This window comes from Geotrypetes seraphini, chromosome 2, assembly GCF_902459505.1.
Source record: "Geotrypetes seraphini chromosome 2, aGeoSer1.1, whole genome shotgun sequence".
NCBI classification, from domain to species: domain Eukaryota; kingdom Metazoa; phylum Chordata; class Amphibia; order Gymnophiona; family Dermophiidae; genus Geotrypetes; species Geotrypetes seraphini.
The window spans coordinates 299,568,288-299,584,249 of NC_047085.1; the positions used below are offsets into that span (position 1 = coordinate 299,568,288).

Here is a 15,962-nt window from a genome sequence, read left to right on the forward strand (position 1 = left end):
CTGTGCAGCAGTCTTGACACGCTGCTTCAGGCCTTTCTACTGCCCTGATTTGCTCTGCCGCGTCTCTGATGGTGTAAAAAGGTTGAAGAACACTGGTTTAGATCATTTGCAGTTCTGAGGGAGGAATCTTTATGTGATTAAAATTTTTAATTGTGATTAATCACAATTAATCGAAGTGCAGCCCTAATAAATATATATGATTTATATATTTTCATGATTTTGTAATAAGCCTAATTTTTTGGTTCCTGTCAGTTTGTTGTATTCTATCTTTCCCACCCACCTTACTCCCTGATTGTAGTTTTGAGGAAGGAGTGAGTGGGGATGGGGGGCATTTCATCCCTCACCTCAGACAGCAGATAGACTTGAGCTGCCCCTGCCTCCAGTAGTTATGAAAATAAACTCCAACTTTTACTTCTTCTAACGGGAACAAGAAGCATTCTTAAACAATACAGTTCCAACAGATATAGGCACTATGGCCCCGATTCACCACACTCAGCGATCATCACAAAATCTGTTTTCACAGGTTTAGTGATGATCGCTGCTAACCGACCCGATTCACTAAATAGCATCACGTGTTTTCCCCTTCGATCGCCCATTTTCCGATCTGGCCATACAAATTTGTAAAACCCGATGCAAAATAGCCGAGTGATTGATTCACTAACATTTGCTTGGCTATTTTGCATTGGGTTTTACGATCCTAAAACCTGACTGCCGGACTTTTTTCATTTTTAAAAAATGGCACTGATATTTTGCATGTATTACACACGCAAAATATCTGTCCGTCCCCCCCCAAAAAAATATCAAAAAATCCTCTGCAGGCCCTCCCCGACGAACTGACAATTGCAAACACCCCTCCCCTGACAATTGCGGTGACCCACCTGAACCCCAAAAAGCTGGCAGAAGGGAGGAGCCTAAGGAAGTCCCTGATTGGCCAATCAGGTTCCTCTGATAAAGATAAGTTCTTGGTTATGAACATACAAACAGTATAAAAATAAGCTGACTGGTGTAGCAGTGAAGAAATTGCTTTTCAAATATCATTTAATTATATGCAATGACTGGGTGGTAAGGTGATATTCTTGGGGTTCGCCTCTTGTTTTTGCCTTCAAGTCTTTGAGCATATATATATTTTTATAGTTTTTGACATAGGTATCAGAATGGGGTGGCCAATTGGCTTTAGCTCTAGGGCTGGTGTTAGGGGGGGGAGCAAAGCAGCGCTGCTCTTGCTTGCTTCCTCACTGCCGGGTCCCACCTACTTTCTGTTTTCGCCCATAGCAAGGAGGAGCAGTGAGCAGCCGACGGCTGTGGAAGGGGGGGGGGGAAGAAATGCTGCTGTACCCAATTGGGAAGAAAGAGGGAGAAGGAAGACTGGGGGTAGGGAAGAGAAATTCTGATGCACCCAATTGGGGAGGAGAAGGAAGACCAGGGAAGGGAGAGGAGTGGAACGAGAGATGCCAATTCCATGGGAGTGAGGGAGGGAAAAGAAAGAAGGAAAGGAGATATCAGACCATGGAGAGATGTCAGATCAGGGCAAAGGAAGAAGAGAGGGAGAGAAAGGAAGGAGAGGAGATGCCATATAATGGAGGGGGAGATGTAAGGAGAGGAGAGAGATGCCAGGGCATGGAGGGAGGAAGGGAAACTAAGGAGACAAATGCCAGACCAGAGGGAAAGGAAGGAGGTGCCAGAGCATGGAGGGAGAGGGAGAGATATGAAAGGAGAGAAAGGAGGGCATGGGGGGAGGGAAGGGAAGGAGATAGAGATTCCAGACCATGGGTTGGAGTGGGAAGGAAGGAAGGAAAAAAGGAGAAGAGAGAGATGCCACTGCTTAGGGATGAAACTGAAATTAATCATGTACAAATGTAGAGAAGGGCCACAGGATATACAGTTTATTGAAGGGACATAGAAAGAGGGAAGATGCCATATAGAAGAGAGAGGGTGGACAGTGGATGGAAGGGGCAGAGAGAGGGTGGACAGTAGCTGTAAGGGGTAGAGAGAGAGAGGGCAGAGGCTGGGTGGAAGGAGCAAAGAGAGAGGGCAGAGGCTGGGTGGAAGGAGAAAAGAGAGAGGGCAGATATTGCATGGAAGAGAGGACAAACGCTGTATAGAAAGAAGAGAGCGAAGAGAAGATGATTAAAGCAAAAACGACAAAAGGTAGAAATTTTTTTATGTTTTATGTAGAATCAAGTAGTACTGTAACTGTATTGATAAAAGTTTATAAATAGGAAATGGAAATAAGGCAATTTTGGGGGGAGTAAACCCCTTTCCTCATGTCAGGACAGGATACCATAACAGCAGTATACTGTACTGTCCTGAAGAAAGATTTGGCCTCTGAAAGCTAATTGAAAAATGGCTTAGTTCAATAAAATGCTATTTTCTTATTTCTCATATTTGTTGTTAATTTGTAAAGTGGTGAGAATTATGTATCAGTTTTTTCAAATTTACATCTACAGTACTGTTTTCATATTTTGCACAGTAGTAGGGGACATGTTTCATTGTTTCTGTGGTGTTGCATTATATGCAGAGTCTTGCATCTTAGGGTTTCATTTTTATATATTAGTACTTGTATTTGTGGTCCTGTGTTTGCATAGGAGTTATTATTTGTGTTCTGCATGTGGTAGGAATTAATTTTGAGAAGCATACAGTGTGCTTTGTGTAATTTGATTTTGTGGTTAACCATTATGTGTTGTTAATAAGATTATATTGTATGTATATATGAAAAATGAATGGAAAAAATGGTATTACAATTAGTACTATTATGGGGGCGGGGTCTGGTGCGGAGCATTCAGGCCCTCCGAACAAAAAATTATTCTGCTGTATATGGTTTTTGACTTTGTGTGAAGACATTACTACTATTATGAGAACGTTTGAACACCTTATAGGGAGTGATTCTGTTTACTTTTGATATATTATCACTTTAATCACCCTCAGTGATAGTTTGCCAATATTTTGGTATCCCCATTTATTGTTTAATTGTACTTTGGAGGAAAGGCAGGAAAGGAGTAATATGACAGAGACATTTAAATACCTATGTAGGCATGAGATGAGTCAATTGAAAGGAAACTCCAGGGTGCAAGGACATGGGATGAAGTTAAGAGGTGGTAGATGCGTGGAATAGTCTCCCAGTAGAGGTGGTGGAGACAAAGACTGTTTGAATTCAAGAAAGCATGGGACAGGCATGTGGGATCTCTTATGGAGAGGAGGAGATAGTGGATGCTGCAGATGGGCAGACTGGATGGGCCATTTGGCCTTTATCTGCCATCATTGCATGTTCCACCCCATGTATACCTATATGTATTTTTTGCATCATGAGAACATGATGCCATGTTACTCCCCCAACCCCCATCTTACCACCCATACCTCAATCAATTTGGAATATGCTAGAGTTCTAAGATGTGAAGGTGTTTATACTACATTATCATAATCATTTTGTCATTTCAGCTGAGAGCATATTCACATGCCTTGGCAGAGGGACATAAACTTAGTTGGAAGGAAAATGGAAATTTGTCTCTTGCTGCTGAGAGATGCTCATAGACATGGCAATGATGCTATGAGACCCAAATGGGCATTGTGCCAAGGCTCTAATTCCATCAACAATCCCATAATTGATAATGCTTCAGCCAATGTTAATAATGTGCTGTTCGGTTTCTTGCACAGATGTCCATTACTCAGTCAAAGTTCTGTTCTTACAAACATCACAATGTTTGCAGAGGATACAGTGGTGATTCCTGCAAGGGAGGAGGACATCAGGAACTAGGCCAGTCCCTGTGAGGAAGATGGCTCCAGCAGGCAGTAGCTGCCCCCATTGCCTAGCACCATCAGGAACAAAGACTGGAGGAAATGGTGTCCGACATCCAAGCTGATTTACCCGGAAGAGGAAGATGAAAGAGCTGGAGGGCATGGAGCTTCAAAGGATGTAGGTAAGGAAGATCATTCCAGGGAGCCAGTGGAGAACATTGTACATCCAGAAAAAGTTGAAGCAGAGAACACAGAGGCATTATCTATCACTGACCTGGGTAGAAAAAGGTCATTGTTACATCACTTATATACATCAAGCAGCAGCATCCCTTGCTCAGGGAAGAGATCTGATGACTCTGCAGTGAAGTTAAGTTCAGAGTCTGAGGGCTACATTAGGAGAGGACAAGAATAACATTAGTGCAAGTGTTGGGATCATCACTAAGTGAGTTCCAGACCCCTGAACCAGACTCTGGAATCCTTGCTCACCCTGCTAGTGCCATGACCATCAACATTGTCATTCACCTCAGGTCAGGCACAATCCCTACCCATTTTCAGTCCATCTTGACCCACACCTGAGCATGTAGAACCTCAACATCTTCAGCAATTCCTGATCTTCTCTGAATTCCATGGGGAGGCCAAACATGGCTCAGGAGGTGGGTCAACATAGATCAGGCTCTCCAAGAGAGCATCCAGCACCTCAGCAGTCTGTATACTGCAGCACCTGCCTCCAAGCCACTTCCCAATGTGAGGGCATGGAGGGTAGAAAATAGTGCAAGGGGCACTATAACCACTGCAATGCATAACACGACATATGGGTAGGAGGAAGCTTGGTATTATAGAAATTCTCAACTCAGTTCTTAAGGCACACTTAGCCAGTTAGATTTTCAGGATAGCCACAATGAATATACATGAGATAGATTTGCATACACTGAGTCCAATATAAAAACCGTGGGATGCAGACTATTTCTCGTGGTCGGCAGCAATCCTGGATTTTCAATGTTGGGGCCGTATCTGGCCACTGGCACTGAATATCCAGGTCAAAGTTCAGTTGCTCGCACTTAGCTGGCCAAGCTGATTTTCATCAGTTGGTCAGCTACGAATAACGGCTGAGGGCAGACCTGATTTTTAGGTGAGTCTATCTGGCTGTGGACCTTAGTTGGCCAGTTGATGAAAATTGGCAGTGACTGGCTATGCCACATGACACATTCAGTCACCAGGCTAGCCAGCAAGCCAGATATTTAGTGAGAGATAGCCAGCTTTCTCCGGCTGAATGTAGGCAGATAGCCAGCGAAATGGGACTTAGTCAGCCAGGAGCCATTCCCAGGCGGCTAAGTCCTGCTGAATACATAAGAACATAAGCAATGCCTCCGCTGGGTCAGACCTGAGGTCCATCGTGCCCAGCAGTCCGCTCATGCGGTGGCCCAACAGGTCCAGGACCTGTACAGTAATCTTCTATCTATACCCCTCTATCCCCTTTTCCAGCAGGAAATTGTCCAATCCTATCTTGAACCCCAGTACAGTACTCTGCCCTATTACGTGCTCTGGAAGCGAATTCCAGGTGTCCACCACTCGTTGGGTAAAGAAGAACTTCCTAGCATTCATTTTGAATCTGTCCCCTTTCAACTTTTCCGAATGCCCTCCTGTTCTTTTATTTTTCAAGAGTTTGAAGAATCTGTCCCTCTCTACTCTCTCTATGCCCTTCAAGATATTGTAAGTCTCTATCATATCCCCTCTAAGTCTCCTCATCTCCAGGGAAAAGAGACCCAGTTTCTCCAATCTCTCAGCATATGAAAGGTTTTCCATACCTTTTATCAGACGTGTCGCTCTCCTCTGAACCCTCTCGAGTATCACCATATCCTTCTTATGGTACGGCGACCAATATTGGACACAGTACTCCAGATGCGGACGCACCATCGCCCGATATAACAGCAGGATAACTTCTTTTGTTCTGGTTGTAATACCCTTCTTGATTATATCTAGCATTCTATTCGTTCTCTTAGCGTCCGCTGCGCACTGTGCCGTCGGCTTCATTGTCATGTCCACCATTACCCCCAAGTCCCTTTCTTGGGTTCTCTCATTCAATAACATCCCTCCCATCGTATAGTTGTACCTCGGTTTTCTGCTTCCCACATGTAATACTTTACATTTCTCAACATTGAACTTCATCTGCCATCTCGTCGCCCATTCCCCTAGTTTGTTCAAGTCCCTTTGCAATTCTTTGCAGCCCTCTTTAGTCTGAGCTCCACTAAATAGTTTAGTGTTGTCCGCAAATTTTATTATCTCACACTTCGTCCCTATTTCTAGATCATTTATGAATATATTAAATAGCAGTAGTCCGAGTAGTGGCCCTTCACTCCTACCCGCCAACCAGTTTCTCATCCATCTATGTAGGAGGGACTGTCTTTTTTGTATACAAATTTATCTCATGCATATTCATCATGAATATCCTGAAAATCTGACTGTCTGGGTGCACCTCAAGGACTGGGTTGAGAACCACTGTGTTTTGAGATACACCTTGGGCACAGTATCACTATTATTTACACTGGGGGGTGAGAGGGTGCAAATTATATGTAATGGGGCCACTCTGAATTAAATTTTCACTTACACACAGGAAATGTATCTATATGAATTTGTTTCTTGCAGTTATTGCATGCTGGTAGACCTGTGGGGGTATCTGGACCCGATGTTGCACAGCTTACCCCTCATCATTGCTGTCATTGCTTGAATCTGGACCTGGCATCTTGAAACAGGCAGGTTGTAGAGCATATAATAGGCAGTGAAGATGCCATATACTTTAACAGGGGTATGGAGAAGTTCTCCCTCTGAATGTCCAAGATGCCTGATTCTTGATTTCAGGATGCCAAATGTCCTAATCACTGCCCTTGTCTTCTCATATGTCTCATTGTATCTCTTTTCAGGTGCTGGAGTTGACAGTGGGGATCATCAATCAGGTGCATAGGGGATAGTCTCTTTCACCTGCAGGGATGGGAGAAAAGGAGATAATTACGAATATTTTATGGATTGCTATTGGATTGTCACTTTAGAGAACTGGTGGTTGCAGAAGCTTGTAGGGCTAGCTGTTTCATATGAAGAGAGTAACCTGTAGTGAGAAAGAAAGGTGGTTAGTGAAAATAATGTGTGGGTGAGTGCATCTAGCAGCCATCCCCTGGTAATCTAGCCAGTTTGGATCTAGGCATCGTATATACATCTGTGATGATATCCGAGGCATTACATACCACCTACATGTTTAAGGAGTGCTAGGCCTTCCAGTTCCTTTAGATTGCCTCGTTCCATGAAGGTGGCCTGCACTCTATAACCTCAACAGAGAGGTCATGTTTTGGTGTTGGTCTGTCTCTTGCCTTTTGATGTTTCTCTTTGCAGGTAGGCTTATAGGAACTGGCTAATGCAGTATGATGCAGATGCCTATTATGGTCCCAAGGGGTATGTGGAAGAATGCTAGGGTTGTGGTGATCTTCCGGTGGATCAGCAGGGTTTATCCCCTCCAAGTAATGGGTTCTAGGTTTTTTTCAGCTGATTGCACAGGTGTATTATTGTGTCTTTATCAAATCTGAATCTGAGCAGATATAGTTCCTCAGTAATGACAATGAACTATGTTCTGGGCTTGTTCATCCTCTGCACAGGGGCTCTCTTTTTCATATGTTGTCTTTGTTCCTGCAAACCAATACCCACAAGAGCAACATCTCACTTCCACTGAAGCTGCTATCCACCAAAAAACTGCACCCACTACTAATCATTATTTGTAACCACTACCAACAACGTTCAGACCATGCACACAGCCAGACACAGGGAGACACAGACATACTTACAGAAACAGAAACAGTGTTCAACAAACCCAAAGGAAGCCAGCAGTAGATGAAGATACACACGCAAAAGTTCTTGCTCAGAGGAATGGAGTGGTGGGACAATGGAGTGGTGGGGCTGAGAGGGAACTAAGAAGAGAGGAAAGGGAGTCAGGTGTTAAAAGGGTAGGAGAGAGTGTTTGATTGAGAGAACATAAGAACATAAGAATTGCCACTGCTGGGTCAGACCAGTGGTCCATCATGCCCAGCAGTCCGCTCCCATGGCGGCCCCTAGGTCAAAGACCAGTGCCCTAACCGAGACCAGCCCTACCCGCGTGTGCTCCAGTTCAGGAGGAACTTGTCTAACTTTGTCTTGAATCCCTGGAGGGTGTTTTCCCCTATAACAGCCTCCGGAAGAATGTTCCAGTTTTCCATCACTCTCTGGGTGAAGAACTTCCTTGCATTTGTACAGAATCTATCCCCTTTAAACTTTAGAGAGTGCCCTCTCGTTCTCCCTATCTTGGAGAGGGTGAACAACCTGTCTTTATCTACTAAGTCGATTCCCTTCAGTATCTTGAATCAAAAAGGTGAGTCAGTGACAATAGGAGTGTAGAAAATGAATTGAGAGTAGAACGTTAGCTAATTAAGGAATGCATGTGCTCTAAGAACCAACCAACACACAAGGTTAAAATAGACATTTTCTCTACCATGGGGTAGGTGCACATATAGGAATGTTATTTGAGTATCAATGTGCTCATGATTTATAAAATAGGTCTTGTGTACAAGGGTTGCTGGTCCTGCCCTGAGCACACCCAGTCTGAGACGAGTCATGCTGCAAGTGCACATGCTTATTTGCCCTTTATAGAATAGTGTGGTGGCCATTTCAGCATCAATTGTGTGTGCTATGGCAGAGTTTCCCAACACGAGGTATGAGTATCCCCAGGGTTAGGCAAGACCTGCACGGAGGCATATGCATTGTCACTGGCAACATTTTGAATCTCTCCCTTCTCGCTACCACCATGTCAGCCTTCCCTCATATTCGTTCACCACTGTGCTCCTTCACTGCACTGTACTTCTTCTAAAATGTTGCTGTCAGTGAGCATCATATACCGGCCTCTGCTCTCCCTCTGATGACATTTCCTTGTCTCACAACTAGGAAATTACATCATAAGGAGAGCAGTGGCACCTAAACAGGGCACTATTTATAGAATATGGCCATAAGTGAACACTTGAGGGCAGATTCCACAACCAGCGAATGGTGTTGAAGCTGAGGCCTGTCAAATCCTGGACATGTCTGTATCCTATATATAGTGTCTATCTTTTTAGGAGCAACTTCTACTGCTAGAAAAGTCTCCTCCGATGCAACTGGAAACAGAAAGTTGCGTCGGAGGAGACTTTTCCAGCAGGCAACACAACGCAACTTCAAGGCTCCAGCTGTAATACAGCGCATAGCCTTATAGAAATCACCAGTTTCGCCACAAGAGAAGGTAAGGGAAAGGGAGGGAGGGAGATGCATGGCCGGACAGCCAGCGGGAGAGAGAGGACTGCCAGACCGCAAGCTCATTCATTGCTCCACGGGGTGATGAATGGCCTTGTCCCTGATCTCATGGTGACCTTTTTTATTGGTCACCGTTTTGGCGGGTAACATCCACCGTATCATTCTCTACTAGGAATATATTAGACTAGTATAGAGAGCTTTAGGATTTTATTAAATCAACTCAATAACAAGATGCAGACAATAGTCCAGCTGCAAGAGGGTTGCTATCCAGTCTTTTGCATTTGAGTGTCACATGTATGACTTTCTCCTGGTTGGCGAGAAGTTATATATGTGTGCTTACTGCAAAGAGCTCCTAGCTCTCAGAGAATGAGTATGTTCCCTTGAGGCTAGAGTAGCAGACATGGAGAAGCTGAGGGAGACAGAGAAGTACATAGAGGAGACCTACAGAGATGTTGTAGAGAAGTCCAACCTCCAGTCTGGTAGCCTTGAAGGCAGCCACCTCCAGTATGCTGCCTTGAAGGAGAGAGGTCTCCTAGAAGGAGAGTATCACCCTGGTAAAGTAGGAAATAATCCTGTAGCTAGGACCTGCCCACCAGGGGATACAATATTCTTTCGCACCGAAGATGTGTCTCCAGGGGCTTCTGCCCAGGAGGGAAAAGTTAGGACAGCGGTTGTAGTTGGTGATTCGATTATTAGGCATGTAGATAACTGGGTGGCTTGTGGGCATGAGAATCGCCTGGTCACTTGCCTGCCTGTTGCGAAGGTGGCAGACCTCACGCGTCACATAGATAGGATTTTAGATAGTGCTGGGGAGGAGCCAGCTGTCATTGTACATGTAGGTACCACTGACATAGGAAAATGTGAGAGGAAGGTTCTGGAAGCCAAATTTAGGCTCTTAGGTAGAAAGCTGAAATCCATATCCTCCAGGGTTGCATTTTCAGAAATGCTCCCAGTTTCACGCGCAGGACCCAAAAGTCAGGTAGAGCTCTGAAGTCTCAATGCGTGGTTGAGATGATAGTGCAAGAATGAGGGATTTAGATTTGTTATGAATTGAGCAATCTTCTAGGAAAGGGGGAGCTTGTTCCAAAAGGACGGACTCCACCTTAACCGGGATGGAACCAGGCTGCTGACATTAACGTTTTAAAAGGAGATAGAGCAGCTTTTAAACTTAGATGTGGGGGAAAGCCAACAGTCGCCCGGGAGCGGATGGTCCAGTGTGAGGTATCCTTGGAGGATACTATTGAAACAGGATATTTAGGGAGTCCTGGTAGAGAGTTTCCAATAATGGTGAAAGAAAGCCAGGAAGGTTTAAGAGGAAGGCAGAGTAAAAGACTCAAATTTTCCCTGTCTTCTCAGCAGCCTGTAGTTGCAAGGAAAAAACACAATTTAAGTGTCTGTATACAAATGCAAGTAGCCTAAAAAATAAAATAGGAGAGTTAGCACTGAATGATGAGATATAATAGGCATCTCAGAGACCTGGTGGAAGGAGGACATCAATGGGACACCGTGTTACCTGGATACAAATTATATCGCAAGGATAGAGTAGATGAAATTGGAGGGGAGAGGGTTGCGCTATATGTTAACGAGGGAATTGAATCAAGTAAAATAAACATTCTGCATGGCATAGATAGCAGTGTGGAATCCTTATGCATAGAAATTCCATGTGTGAAGGGAAGAAATATAAATGTTCTCCGGGACAAAATGAGCAGACAGATAAAGAAATGTTTTCAAAAATTAGGAAAGCTGGAGAAATGGGCAACAGTATAATAATAGGTGATTTCAATTACCACAATAGATAAGGAAAGGAGCACATTAATCACAATATATCAAAGCAAGCCTGCTCCTAAAGCAAATGCAGAAAAGTGCTCCTGGCAGATACCAAATGATTTAAACACAAAAGTGAAGTCAAGAATCACTGGGAATGTATAAAAGTGTGGAGAAAAACCCTCAGTTAGGATTCATGGATTTTTGAGGAAACAAACTCCACCTACACTCCGATTCTCAGTGATTCAAAAATGCACTTTCAAAGCTTCTTCAAAAAAGTCACTGTTTCCGAATAAATAATACAGGCAACTTGCACCAGAACGCTTGAAAGGCGCATAAATTCACCACTGCCAAATTTACAATGTGAAGACAGGATTTATCTGTTCACATTTGAACGTGACCCTCCAGTGCTCCTGCAAACGAACAGCTACTTCCAGCGTTCCTCAGGGCTCTCACAGGGAAATCCAGTAGTCCAAATACTCCTGACAAGGATAATCCCTGTTTCGCTACTTGGCTGCATCCGGGGTTTGAACCTCAAGCATTCAAAAAGGCAGCAGGGTAAGCAGAAATAAATGAAAATAGCGCTGGCAAACACCGACGCCGAGAGAACAGCATTTTTGAATCACTGAGAATCGGAGTGTAGATTGAGCTTTTTCCCTCAAAAAGCCATGAAGCCTAAAAAAGCCCAGACCCCTAAGAAAGATACATGTGGAAAGATGAAAAAAATAAAAACATCATAACACAGATGAGTCAAACCAATTAAGGAAATACACTTAGATCAATGTAAGACATGAGGCAATTAGGAAGGGTCCTGCAAAAACGGTGGACAACCTTCCTAAAAGCACAGCTGGTTTGCATGGATCCAGAGAGCGGCATCCACTTTAATATCCTAAAAGATATGTTCACCATGCATGCAGCCAACTGGAATTCTACAGTCTTCTATGGCATCTTTTCTTCTCATTGGGATGGAGGTGAAGTCTCTGCCATCTGTGCATATGACATTCTTGAAATCCACCGTGCTCTCAATGGACCTTTCAAAGTCTTCAAACGCGACTGTGAGAAATGGTCGATAGTAATGGACAGTGATGATGTTTGGTTTAAAAATCATCATAATAACAGATGAATTGAACAATTATAAAAATCACTTAGATTAATATCAGAATTGAGACCACTGGGGTAAATGATATTTAATTTAAATATCCACTGTTGTTCTGAGCGAGTGATCATCTTGTCTATGTCACCTCGCTGCCATCTAATGGGAAAATGTTGAACAAAAAAATGCTAAATCAGCTATAGTATGGTTCTATATTCAATTATACATGTTTTGATCATTCTAATTGTTTTGCCAACATATAGGGCTCCTTTTATGAAGTCGCGTTAGCGGTTTAACGTGCATAATAGCGCGCGCTAAACCACTGGCTGCGTTAGCCGTTACTGCCTCCTCTTGAGCAGGCGGTAGCTTTTCGGCAAGTATGGGGGTTAGCACGTGATATAACGTCGCGGTGCGATATAGCCGCTAACACGGCTTCATAAGAGCAGCCCATAATTTCTCACAAGGACAAATGATAACATAAACATTAGAGTTGCAATCAGTAGTGTATTTCAAGATGAATTGCCTTCTAGACTGTGAATCTGTGAATTCTTTAGTAGAAAGACTGTGCTTGCAAACAGAGCAACAGCCACAAGTGTGGTGTCTGCCAAACTGATTATATTGAGGGGACAGTTCTGGTAAAGTAGATGGTACCAGAATCTAACATAAATTCCTATACGTGAATATGTGACTGTTACATGATGGTTTTTTTGTTTGTTTTTTTTAATATTATTTCTCATGTATTATTTCTATGAAATTCCTTTCATTGCTAGTATATCTTTCATTGAGTTCTTCTCTCTACATTATACATCTTGGCAAACAAGGTATGTTTTATATTCAGATTTGGACATGTATCTGCTTTTTTGAATACTTTATATAATTGTTCATCAATTTATCTTTTTATATACTTCTTTATGAGTTCATTTTTATGCATTAGCTTAGTTTATTTTTGTTCATCTATATATATAAAATCGGAGGTATGTGTGTATGTATGTGTGTGTGTATGTGCCGCGATCACGCAAAAACGGCTTGACCGATTTGAACGAAACTTGGTATGCAGATCCCTCACTACCTGGGGTGATATGTTCTGGGGGTCTCGCGGCCCACCTGCACACGTGGGCGGAGCTACAAACAGAAAATCAGATTTCACCCATTCAAGTCAATGGAAAAAATGTAAAAAGCTGTGGGATCTCCAGTTATTTTACTTAGCAACCTTGACCCACCAAAACTTTGCAATGGCACACGGCTTTGTGTAAAGAGGTTACTGGCCAATGTAATTGAAGCGGCTATCTTAACCGGAAAGGGACAAGGTGAAACCGTATTTATCCCGCGGATACCACTTATTCCAACAGATCTTCCTTTTCAGTTTAAGAGATTGCAAATTCCAGTGAGACTTGCATTCTCTATCACAATCAACAAATCACAAGGACAGACTATTACATACTGTGGAGTGGATTTAAGATCCCCCTGTTTTTCCCATGGACAACTCTATGTTGCTTGCTCAAGGGTGGGTTCACCCAAGAATGTATATGTTCTTGCTCCTGGAGGTGAAACTAAAAATGTTTATAATCAAGTTTTGTGTTAGTTGTATTGTATTCATTTTGTCAAATATTTCACTTTATAATTTGAATATTGTACTTTTTATAAAGCTGTAAAAAAATAATTTCATTCACCACTATAAAGTATCTTTATTTGAATCCATTTACAGTGTTATTGCTATAATTAAATACCCGTGCAACGCCGGGGCATCAGCTAGTTATAAATATGAATTTGTATTTGTATAATATTTTATATGTTAACATTTTGTATGATCACTAGTTATCTTACGTATTATAACTAGTTATTATGAATCTTTTAATATATTTTAAAATTATGATCAATGTAAATGGTTTAATAGATGTTTTTTTCACTATTTTAAATGTACATTATTTGTTTTTGGTTTTTTTTAACTTTATTTAGTTTTTAATGCCAACAAAAAGTGCAATACAATTTATAAACAAATAATGATAATCAACCAAGCACTTATAATCAATCAGTATCTATACAAAAAATAAACATTCCCTCCCCCATCCATCATTACAATCAGGAATAATACCAAAACAAAAGATATACCCCCCTCCTGCTCCTACCTCCCCACTCCCCCTGGATGTGTGGGTGAAAAACAACAGAAAATAAAGATAAAGCACAACTTTAGCAAATCTACAAAAGACGTCAATGGACCCCAAACTAATTTGAATATCTTATTATGCCCCAGCATGTCAGCATTCATTTTCTCATATATATATAAGTTAAACATAAGCTCGCCCACCAAAAAGGAAAACTAAGGTGATCCCAATTCTGGAACCTAGGCACCTCCGGCTGTGCTAGAGAGACCAAGTTCCTGGAAACGGTAGGCGATTGCTTCCTGGAACAACTTGTCAAGGAAAACATGAGAGGAAACACAATTCTGGACCTAATTCTAAATGGATTGCAAGGACCGGCACAAGATGTAGAAGTAGAAGGGACCCTAGGAAACAGCGATCTTAATATGATTCGCTTCAACTTGGAAACAAGGGCGAAACATTGGTCCAGAACGACGGCCACAGCGCTAAACTTCTGAAAAGGGAACTATGAAGACATGAGATGCATGGTGGGGAAGAAGATTAAGAAGAGGATAAACACTGTAAAGATGCTAGAGCAAGCTTGGTCTCTTTTTAAGGATACGATCACCGAGGCGCAAAATCTATATATACCGCGTATCAACAAAGGATCAAAGAGGAAAAAGAATAAAGAATCAGCGTGGCTCACAGTAGAGGTAAAGGAAGCGATCAGAGACAAAAAAATCTCATTTAAGGAATGGAAAAGATCAAAAACGATTGAAAACTGGAATAAGCACAAACAACATCAATGCAGGTGCCATAAGGCGGTAAAAGGGGCCAAAAGAGACTACGAAGAGAAAATAGCCAAGGAGACGAAAACCTTCAAGCCGTTCTTTCAATATATTAAAGAGAAATGACCCGCAAAGGAAGCGGTGGGACCGTTGGATGACGAAAGAATAAAGGGAGCGCTAAAGGAGGACAAAGCAATCGCTGACAGACTGAACACTTTTTTTGCGTCTGTATTTACCGAAGAGGATATACACAGCATACCGGAACCCATTAGGCTATATGCTGGGAGTGAAAACGGGAAACTGACAGTCTAGAAGAGGTATGCAGGCAGATTGATAGGCTTAAGAGCGATAAATCCCCAGGACCGGATGGCATCCATCCAAGGGTCATCAAGGAACTGAAAGGGACTATAGCTGAACTGCTTCAACTAATAGCCAATCTGCCGATTGTATCAGGAAAGATTCCGGAGGACTAGTAGGTGGCGAATGTACATATTTGCTAAAGTAGGTGTTATCATTTTCTACCATTGTCATCTCTAGGCGCTGATGAGCAATATTTAAAAATAGTATGACAACCAGTGTTTGATGACAATATAAAGAGGAGTTTTATTTTACTGCATTGTTAGTTGTTTTAAGATCTCTTTATTGATTATAAATGTATGTTGTAACCTACACCAATCTTCAAAAAAGGTTTGAGGGGAGACCCAGGAAACTACAGACCGGTGAGTCTGACCTTGGTACCGGGAAAGATGGTAAAGGCGCTGATAAAGGGCCGCATCATTGATCACCTTGACGGACATGGGCTGATGAGGACCAATCAGCACAGTTTTAGCAAAGGCAGATCGTGTTTGACGAACTTGCTGCACTTCTTTGAGGGAGTAAACAGACAGATAGACAAGGGTGATCCGGTCGACATTGTATATCTGGATTTTCAGAAGGCGTTCGACAAGGTTCCACATGAACGACTACTTCAGAAAATTGCAAGCCATGGAATTGAGGGTGAAATACTCACCAGAGCCCAGTGAGCAGGGCAAGCAGAAGCAAGTCGGGAGACAGGCGAAGAAGAGCTGAGAGAGGAGAAAAGGAGGAAGAAGGAAGGAATTGAAGAAGCAGGGCAGGCGAGAGTGAGGGGCAGAGGCGAGAGCTAGCTCCGCCCACCCCTCTGACGTCAGCCAGGCACCGATCCGAAGCTCCCCCTTAAAAGGGGAGGAG

The 15,962-nt window shown here is 42.8% G+C and overlaps 1 long non-coding RNA gene across 1 annotated transcript in view; it reads right to left on the reverse strand.

Annotated features, from left to right (window-relative positions):
• Positions 1-3,579: 3,579 nt before the first annotated feature.
• The window catches only part of LOC117355654, a 39,708-nt gene continuing 27,325 nt past the window's right edge, over positions 3,580-15,962 (reverse strand). Inside the window, exons 3-4 of the long non-coding RNA XR_004538426.1 lie at positions 6,432-6,708; positions 3,580-4,006 (exon numbers count right to left, since the gene is read on the reverse strand). This is a non-coding gene — a long non-coding RNA (uncharacterized LOC117355654). The remainder of the gene's footprint in view (positions 4,007-6,431; positions 6,709-15,962) is intronic.